Source organism: Leptonychotes weddellii, chromosome 14, assembly GCF_054177405.1.
Source record: "Leptonychotes weddellii isolate Sample4059 chromosome 14, ASM5417740v2, whole genome shotgun sequence".
NCBI classification, from domain to species: Eukaryota; Metazoa; Chordata; class Mammalia; order Carnivora; family Phocidae; genus Leptonychotes; species Leptonychotes weddellii.
This window is the reverse complement of record NC_138382.1, coordinates 57,387,559-57,398,001: the sequence shown is the minus strand read 5'-3', so window position 1 is coordinate 57,398,001 and position 10,443 is coordinate 57,387,559. Positions and strand designations below refer to the sequence as shown.

Here is a 10,443-nt window from a genome sequence, read left to right as displayed (position 1 = left end):
TTGCTTCTGGGTGTTTGACCTGATAGCTCTGAATAAACTCATTTATGGTTTCATAATTCTGGAATCATTTTTCAAAATCTCCTCCATGGAACTCCAGGAACATCTTTAAATTTCTGTAATTGGAAGGGTAGTTCTTGTGACACTTAATATTCAACATCATTGAGTGAGATCAAACAGAATAATATCAAAGAGCAATATTAGATATACTTTCCTCCAGTGGTACATTCCACCAAGTTCATACCAGAAACAAGTGCATCATCCAAATAAATCAGCCCCGCCAGATAATTCTTGTCCAGCTTGCCTTATTTTATCCAACATTGAAAATTATAAGGAATCAAAATGACAAAATCCCGCAAGCTATATAAAGACATTTTTTCTTGGTCTTCTCGTTAGCTATAGATAGTCGCTAAAACCCATTAATCAAATTAAGGACTAAAAGTCACTGCCTCACTAGTAAACAGCTCTGAAAATCCTGGCTTTGGAGTATAGAATATTGATCTGTTTTGTTTTTTCCTAGCATCCTATTCTTGGAATGGTAGTCTATACACATCTCAATCTTGCCTAATTTCTGATGCACTGCTGCAATTGGGGAACACAACATTAAGGGCATGGGAATTGGAGAGTGTGTTGTTAATCTTTAATGTGTTCTTACATATCCCTGAATTTAAGACGATCTAATTCCAAAAGCATTGAGAATCCTGAAGCTCTGAGTTATGTTGTTGTCCCTCCATGTCTCACTGATAAAGAGAGGGGAAAAAAGGCATGGATGTCAGTGCGATTCATCAAGATAACACACACACACAGACACCCACACACACAGAGCACAGCATGGGGTGGAGAGATTTGGCAGTGGGAGATAGGTAACTTTTAGACCTGCTCAAGGAATATGCCAGTAGAAGTTCTAAGTGAAAATGCCCCCAAGCAATTGGATCTGTGGTTTTAAGGTTGGGGAGTGAAGTCTGTATTGGTAATTTACATTTTGAACTCATCAGATTATATACGGTAATTTCAGCCACGGGACTGTATGAGATGGACCAGGAAGACAGTATAAAGTGACCATCAAAAAAGGACCGAGGACCGAATATCAACAGCTAAGAATAAGCAGAGAAAGAGAAGATTCGGGATGTCCAAGAGCTTCTTGGAAAAGGGTATACTACAATCTTCTGGGCGGTACACATTTGGGAAGGAGTGCACACTCCCCCAGGCCAGGAAAAGCTGCAGAAGCACTAGATAGGACACTCATGGGGAACAATTCCACTAGCTGTCCTCTGATCAATTCCAGCTAACTGCTCTCAAACCTTTCTTCCAACACAGAACTCTCCTGAACTTCAGATCTGTGTTTTCCAGCATCTCCTTAATGCCCACAAACACTTCATCCTTCCTTGCAAAGCTGATCCCCGATGAAAAATATTTAAAAAGTACAATACCAGGGGTTTGGGACTGAGGAGGCAGAGGAGTAAAGAAGAGGAAGTTGCCCAAAGGAAGATTTTAACATCCTTTTTTTTTTTAATTGAAGTACAGTTGACATGTAGCATCCTTTAAAAAAAAAAAATTTAAAGATAGAAAAGCTGTATTTAAAAAAAGAAAAATACCAGATATTCCTGGTATTAACTATCTCTATCTCCTAAAGACTTGAGCTCTGGAAGCTGGAAATGTATTATTTCCGTGTCCCGGTGCTTAGAGTAATGTCTGGCACAGATAAGAGCTATAAACAAATGTAACGTTGATTTGAATGCACTTTCAAATAGGGCCAGTAAGACCTTCCCATGAGGGCTTACCACAAATATCCCCAAGGGGCCCTAGTCACTTTTGCTTAGGCAATAATTTCGTCAGTCAAATGAGGGAATTGGGTCACATTCTGGGACAAGCAGCATAAAACTCTTCTCAATTGCACCAGACTAGCTTATTATACCTACCTCTAGTGGTGACTTTACCACCAGACTATTATTTTACTTCTAATCACTGTATGTGTGTGTGTGTGTATATATATAAATAAAATCAGTGTATGTGTGTCTGTATATATATATACATATATATATAATCACTGTATTGTGTATATTATATATAATCAAAACCTTGGGTTAAAGCAACTCAATGATCAGTCATTTGTGATTGATTCTGCGTTTAATAGAACCATCAAGGGGGAGGGGAATGGCAAGTTGTTTAATGGGTACGGAGTTTTAGTTTTACAAGATGAAAAGAGTTCTGAGTGTTGATGGTAGTGATGGTTGCACAGCCATGTGAATGTACCTAATGCCCCCGAACTGCACAGTTATAAATGGTGGAGATGGTAAATTTTATGTTATATATATTTTGCCACAATTAAAAATAATCTAAAAACGATAGCTCTATTTTTAAAAAAGGAATCATCGTTTTTCTTCAAAGGTTTTGGTTTTAGTGTTGTCTCTGGACAGGAAAGTGGGGAGTGGGAGATTGAAGCTCATCCGCAGGACCACAAACAATGATGTACGTAACTCTGTGAGTAGTAAGCTTTACAAGGGGGAGGGAGGTTGGACGCTGTGGTGGGTTGGATTGCGTCCCCCAAAAAGGTACGCTCAAGTCCTAACCCCCAGGAATTGTGAACGTGAGCTTATTTGGAAGATGGGTTTGTGCAGATGTAATCAAGTTGAAATGATTGGGTTTAATCTGGTATGACCGGTGTGCTTATAAAAGAGAAGAGACACAGAGACAGGAGACATGCAGGGCGAGCACCAGGTGAGGATCATGGGTAGGAGTGATGCAGTTATGAGCCAAGGAACACTAAGGCTGCTTGTAACCACCTGAAGTTAGGGAAGACGCAAGGAAGGACTCCCCTCTAGCCTTCGGAGAGAGCGTGTAGACACCTTGATTTTGGACTTTTGGTCTCTGAACTGTGAGCGAACAAATTTCTATTGTTATAAGTCATCCGGTTCATAGTAATTAGTTACAGCAGCTGCAGGAAACTATACAATTGCCAAGGGGACAACAAGAGGACCCCCTCCAGCCCTTTCTGGATTGCAAATGCATTTGCTCAGCTAGGGGGATGGGCTGGTTTAGACAGTCTTTACTGGGCATTCTTACCATGTGCTGGCCTCATGGTGGGGGGTGGGAGGGTAGGGGTCTTGCTCTTGTGACTCACAGTCTTTCTTTAATGGACGACAGGAGACAGACTTAAGGGCCACCTATATGTTAAAGAGAAGTTACAGCACTGGGGGAATGTTTCCTATTTGAGGAGACACACTCCTTCCAAGTGGCTGAGCTGCTCCTCCTAAGGAAAGAAGCAGTTTGGAGCAGTGGAAAGAATGTCGTTTGGGAATCAGATGAATGAGAATTGGTTCCGGGCTTTAGGAAGCCTATAGTCTTGAAAGGGTAATAAGATACAAATAATTACATCTATTAGAAGGCAAAATGAGTCACTGTCAATCTGAGAGACAGAAAACACTTAAGTGAATGTGTGATTATAGGTCTATAGGAAGATTTCCAGAAAAGGAGGGCACTGCAATGAATTTCTGGAGTATTGGCAGGGGTGAGGGGATAGAGAGGGATGTTCAGTCTGGAGCAAGGGAGGAGACACAAGGAAGGAGGAACATCTAGGATCCATTCAGAGCCTCATGAAGTTTGAGGAGAGCACTCATTCTGCGAAGACCAGAAGCATCAAAGGCCATGCTAAAACCCCAGGTTGGATTTTCCAGGTGTTGGGGAGATTTCATGGGTGTCTGAGCAGGAAAGCAATATGATCAGATCTAGGCTTGGGTAGAGTATCATGATGGCTGTGTTTAGTAGGACTTGGAAGAGGAGCAATTGGAAATGTATTGTTCAATCAACCATATTTTCTAGAGTGGCAACTTGCCAATCATCATTCTAGTCTTTGGAGATTTAATTACACATGAAGTTCAGAATCCATAAAGAAAGTTCACAGAGCAAGAGTCTTCAAATATAGAGTTAAAACAAAGAAACAAGTTTCTGCCAACTGTCTCTTCGACCCCTCTTCCTGTCACCTTAAAGAAGAATAGATGTTTTACCGTTACCTTACAGTTAATGAAATGTAGGAGGCACAATTGTTCCAGGGGATTTAGTTATGAGCCCCTGATTTGTAACGGTAGTTCAGAGTTACTGTAGACTAATTGAGATTTATTGGCTGCATACCACCTCCAAGTCCACTTTGATAAACCTTAGTCATTTATCTCCAAAAAGAGAGAGGCTACCAAAGTATCAGCAACCTTTTTATTTTGCACCAGGACCAACTGAGGGGAAAAAAGGTATGCACAGTTTTTCTGTCAGTCAGAATGAAAAAAAATAGTTTTATTGGTTCCTGTGGAGAAATGTATATTTTAATAACTCAAGTTAGCTGCTTATTAAATAGAAAAATGCCAGTGAAAAATTTGGCACTGTCTTTTAGTCACTAAGATGTTAATTTCTGTTCATACTGGAGAAATTGCAACAAGGAAACAGCTTTCTAGTTTCTAACTTCATGCGTAAATTAGATCAAAGATGATATTGCTTATCATAAATTAACACACAAATTAGATCATTTGTGTAACTAGGTGGCCACATGTATTCTTCATGTGGATTCTTCAAGGATTTCTCACTGCTGATTTAGACAAAACTCTTTATTGGACAACTTGGAAAATGAGGCCCGGAGACGGGAAGTGATTTGCTTGTGGTCATATGCCTACCAAATCATTGAATTCTACCAAAGATCATTCATTTGGGATCACATATATTGATGGTCTTACTATCATTTATCTGTTTGTTCAAAAAATATTACTGAGCACCTACGAAGTACCAAACATCTTCCAAGTACTGGAAATACAATGGTAAAAAAGACAAAGTCCCTCTCTTACACTGTTGTGAGAGAGAGAAAAACAAATCAAATAATAAATAATAAAAACATTAGCCATTCATAATATAAATGCTATGAGAAATAGTATGAAACAAAGTCAATTAAGGTAAAGGCAGAGGCTGCTTTTTTAAAAAATAGAGTTTATTTTTAGAGCAGTGTTAGGTTCACAGCAAAAGTGAGCAGAAAGTAGAGATTTTTCATACAGGTGCATGGCTGTTATCAACATCCCCCACCACGGTGATGTATTTAATGGACCTACACTGACACGTCATTCCCACTCAGAGTCCATGATTTAGATTCGAGTTCATGCTCTGTGTTGTACACTCTATGGGTTTAAATAAATTTATAATGATATGCTTTTTTTTTTTTTTTAATCTCTAACACTTTCAGTATAAAATAGATCCTCCTCTTGAGTTACTTGGGAAGAATCTGGGGTCAATACTCTGCCATTCATTTTTGAGAAAGCAGAACACCATTCGCAGCTTTTCAACTCATTTTTTAAGCCTGCAGATCTGGGGGGTTGGGATGGCTACTTGTATTGATTTCATGAGACTGTAACCAGGACATTAGCTCTCTGTCCTCTTCTCTGAATTCCTCTGTAGAATTCACACGTCCGACAGTATTTGTGAGCAATCTGTTCCTTGTGTAATGAACAAAGGGGGTTGGCACATACATTAAGCAGCATTCGGCCTGGAACCCCAAGTTCAGACATCTCCCCTCCCTTTGGTCCTCTTTCTATTGCCCACCTGTAAGGGGTCCTTCTTTTCTCTCCTTTTGTATCAAGGGAAAGGTAGCCACCCTCTCTCTTCCCACAGTTCCGCTCCGCCCCAGATGCTATCTCTAAAATACCCCCTGGTGTTCTGTGAAAGAGAAGGCTGGCCAGGTAACAGAGCTGCCACCTTCGAAGGCGAGTTATGAATCCTCTTTCACACTGGAGCATGCCTTCTGGACTCTTGCTCCCACATTCATAGCTTTCACAGCACTTTCCCGCAGATTATAGAAATGCTCTGTGGAGAAGAATTTCTATGTCCCGCTCATTACTGGGTGACATGTGAGGGACGATGAAGCACCTCATACGTTATAGATGAAAACACTCGAACGTGCACAAGGGGGAAGAAGACTCGGCAGAGTGTCAGATTGTACTTCTGGTTACTCTTCTAGGCTCAGAGTGGATTGTTTAATTAAGACCATCTGGCTCATTCAGCAGTAGCTAGCACACGGAAATACTTAAAAGACTGGTTTTCTGATATTAAATATGACTTTTCAAACCCAAATAGTTCTTATTATTAGGCCTAGGATCAAAGGAGAACTGAATTAGCTTTAGGAGTAGAACTGTAAATAGAGAAAGTGTTCATGAATAAGCCCATCACCCTTCCTTGTGGATCACCTTACACATCATGGATCTCTTCATAATGATGGAAAAATATAATGTATTTGGGGAAAAATATTAGCCCAATGCTATCAAGGGAATTTGCCTGATGTAAGTGTAATCTACACACATATACATTTGTATATGAAAAAACTTCTTTTTAGAACAATTATATTTCTCCATCTCTCTTATTATTAATTATTTCGAAGCCTATGGCTCTGATATTTTTTTCTAAGATTTTTCTCACCACCGGACCTTCAAAAAAAATTTCCTGAAGGATCCCTTAGTAAATTAATACTGCTATATTAAGACTCTTAAATCCTTTAATAATTCTTTGGATAATTCCTAAATTACTCTTAAGAACTGTATCCTTGGAAATAAATCCTAAGAACAAAATGAACATGGTTTTGTTGGAAGGACCAGCTAAAGAAAATAGGCATCTTAACATGCAGTAGGAAAGTGGCAAAAGCTTTTTAGACAACCATTAGCTATCCTCATGGAGGAATAGATTAAAATGTCTAAAAGAAACAGAAATGTTAAATGCTCTAATTTCGCATCAAGTATGTAATTTCTTTTTTTGTTTTGTTTTATATCCAACCAGTTGGAACCTGCAAAATAATACAGCACAGATTTCTTTTTTGTTGGTCCTATAATACTTCCCTTAGAACAATTATGCATGCGATTCGGGGACTGTCACCGCCAAACTGATGTCTTCCCTTGAGACCATGAGGAACAATTACTCTTCCCCGTGGGGTGGCTCTAAAAGCTGAGTCTAAAAGCCGATCCCATTTGATGAATGGCAGTAGCTCCCCGTAGTGTGCCACCCTTTGTGGGTGAGGCAGGGAGGCTGCACAGTGGGGCCAAAGTCCTTTCTCCCAAACGGTCAACGGCAAATTGTCTGTGATTGCTGCAGAGCCCTTAACAACCAAAGAGGAGAAACCATGACCATTTTTTTAAATGAGCGGAAAACATTTTTTGGGGTTTTTTGCATCCCCTTAGGGGCTTATTTTTTTGTTTATTTTTAAATTGTCCCAGTTTGTTTCAATCCTTTTCTAGGCTTTTATGTCATTAAGTGAATGAGGCATGGACATTTGATTTGCAAACAAGTAACACATAATATGTTTTTATGTCCCCAACCTCATGCAATATAACTTCAGATCCGGAACATGTGTGAAAAATAAATATTTCATTAATTTAATTGTTCCCTAAATAGCTATTTTTTTCCCTCCCTTCTCAGTTGCTCTCCCTCCCCCCGCCCCGCCCCTGTCTCTCTCTCATCCTCATTGGCTTCAAAACTTCTGGAAAATGAACCTATTGAGTGTGCTGTATGGTAGGGGGTGGCTGGGCGAGGAGTGTGGGCTTTGGAGGCAGGGATTAAAATCCCTGCTTGGGTACTGTCTACCCGTTTGCTTTTTGGACAAATTACTTAACCTCTCTGAAACTCAACTTCTTCTGTGTAAAGTGGGGCTAGTAAAGCTCTAGAATACTTGGAAAGATTCTGTGGTAGAGGTGAAATAGAGTCCTCACGGGGGGTGGATCACATAGCAGTAGGGGTGCGAGAGCCACCAGCCAGGGGTTGACTCCCCAACGGACCCTCACTACCTGCATCACATTCTTTCACTGCTCAGTGCCTCACTTTTCTTATTTATAAAGTAGGAACAAAAACAGTACCTACCTTGTCTGATTGTTGGGAGGCTCCAATGACTTCGTCCTACATGCTTAGACAATGCCTGTCCCGTATTAAACACTTGACACATGCTTGCCATCATTGCAAAGCAATAGAACTGCCCTGCTCTCCACCTGCCTTCTCATGTTCATGCTGTGTCAGAGTTGTGTCCACTCCCTCCATTCCAAACTCAGGGCCACTTGGGTGAACCGGGCCAGCTCCAAAGTGTAGCTTCTTTCCTATACCAAGAGATGATGCAGTGCCCCTCAGAGTCGATGACTGCCAGGTGGTGTAGCTGGAGGTGCCCTCAGGCAGTGACTAGATTTTTGTCTTGCAAGGTCTAGAAAGATCGGGTGTTGGTGACATTCCTTCAGGGGGACGGCAAAGTTGCCAAGCTAAATGATGGCTACGCTCCCACAATGGCCCATCCTGCCCTGGCCAGTCTGTGGGCCCGTGGTCAGGGCCTTTGTCTACCAGAGCTCTTGGTTATGACCTTCGTTCAAGTTAGGACCCCAAGCTGAGGCACCAAGAGACGTCTGAAAGGGGAACCAGTGCTGCTGCAGAGTCTGGGGTGACACAGAGAGTACAAAAGAGCTGACTACCGAGGACAGCTCCCTAACTCAGGTGAGAGAGACTCAGGCCCTTGTATGTGTTCAGCGGCAGGAAAGGAGCCCAGGGGAAGTCACGGTGATTCTGTGAAATATTGGACCGTCCAGAGATCTGGTTAGGAGAGCTGCCCCCACAGAGACCAACACAGTTGCATCTGCCAGGCAGAAGCCACAATCTCCACTTTGGGGTTTTCTCGGACTTCTGTACTTCCTGTAGTTGACAGCCTTCTCCCAGCAAGTGGCATTCAGCATTTTCCTGCATCAGGTGAATTCTGGTGTTGAACTCACATACTAAAAACAATCTCCCTCCTACATTCGGGGTGACGTTGGATGGTGGGCTGAGCCTGGCATAGAGGGTGCAGTGATTATCATCTCCCACGTATTTCCTACGTGTTGGCTCCTTGCATCTACCGGCCAGTGGACGCAGAAGCAGGAGGATGTGCGAACCAGTGCAGGTTCCCATTCTGAGTCACTGCGCCCCATGACCCACTGCACAGATTCCCCAAACTTATGAATGATTCCTTATCTTAAGGCCAGAAGTTCCGATTTGTGGGTTGGGGACCCGGTCTCTCATTTATATAGGCTTTTGATAGTGAGCATTGTAGACTTTTCTCTTCATTTTTATCCTACTATAATATATGCCCAGGCCCTCAAAGCTGACCTCTGGGTATAAAATAAGGACTTAGCAAAATCTTGTGAAGGCAGAATTCTAATACCTGGTCACCGGCCTCCCTTCACCAGTTCTCAAACGGTTTGAGAGACTGGTGGCAGTAGTGTGTGGGGGATGTCTGGGTTATCTTTACCCCAGGAGCTTCCTCTTCCTCTTAGGATAGTACCCTAGTCTTAACCGGATAACCTCAAAATAGGTCACTAAGTGGTTTAGCAATCCAGAAATAATCCTTTACAAATGTCCTATAATACCTCTCACTCCCAGAGCCCTGTGATTCTGAGAAAGACTCGCCAACTAAATGTAACCGGTCAGACAAGGTCTTCTCCTTGAAGATGTACAGAAGAAATCTTGCTGCAGCACAAAATAAATAAATGCTCTGCAGGTCACCAAGTAGCCAAGGGTTTAGTGGGATAATCTACTATAGTCACAGTATTTTACCCAGATTCCATTTAATTCAAACTCTCAGTCACATTCCCCACCAGGATACTCATTTGAAAGTTTGATATTAGATGTGAAAATAGGAGGGTCTGGACTATAAGATCCTTAAGGGACCTAGCAACTTGTTATTATATTTCATCTTAAATATTTGACCATCAGAATATTGGGTAGGTTACTCAGGGAGAATTGTAGACACTTCTCATGATGGCTTTCTTAAGATAATTTGAAATTTTTGAAGTTGGCCAGTCTCAAGTTTTAATACATATTAGCCATGTTTCTAAAGCCCAATTCTGAACAGAACTCAGAAAACCAAAAGCTCTTGAGAGAACATTGGTCAAGTCTGACCTCTGTCCTTCCTTGGTGACGTAATCTACAGAGGATCTTTGCAGAACCCTAAGGAAGCCACTTTACCTGAATCAAGTGAGGGGGGATGGGAGGGAACGAGTTGGTGAAGACTCAGCATTTGAATGACTAATTTGGTCTCCTTGTAGCCTGGAGCTAACAGATTGGATCTCACATCAGCACTAAAATGCATTTCCTCTATAGGAAGTTGAATATGAATGCAGAAGCAGAAAGACAATGGTGAAGTATGCTTACCACGACCTCAGCCAGTCAGTAGAGTCAGGTTCAAGGTCGCTTTCTTAGAGGGAAGTGTGTAAAGGAAAGTTAATATAGGCAATAAAAGTGGGTGTGGTCACCCTAGAGGCCTTTGTTAAGTTAATCATTCTGGGGGTGGCCTCACAGTGTCAAAACAGACATCCCAAAGCAGATAACCATTTAACTCACAAATGGGTAATATCCAGTAACTGCCATCATCTGATTAAGCGGCTAAGACCTCCCCCTGGAAAGGCTTCTGACTCAGTTGCCTGT

The 10,443-nt window shown here is 41.6% G+C and overlaps 1 long non-coding RNA gene across 1 annotated transcript; it reads left to right on the top strand.

Moving 5' to 3' along the window:
• Positions 1–936: 936 nt before the first annotated feature.
• On the top strand, positions 937–6,963 carry LOC145716936 (uncharacterized). Its single transcript, XR_014139875.1, has 3 exons — positions 937–1,148; positions 2,386–2,466; positions 6,793–6,963. It is a non-coding gene; the product is annotated as an uncharacterized LOC145716936 (long non-coding RNA).
• The last annotated feature ends 3,480 nt before the right edge of the window (positions 6,964–10,443 follow it).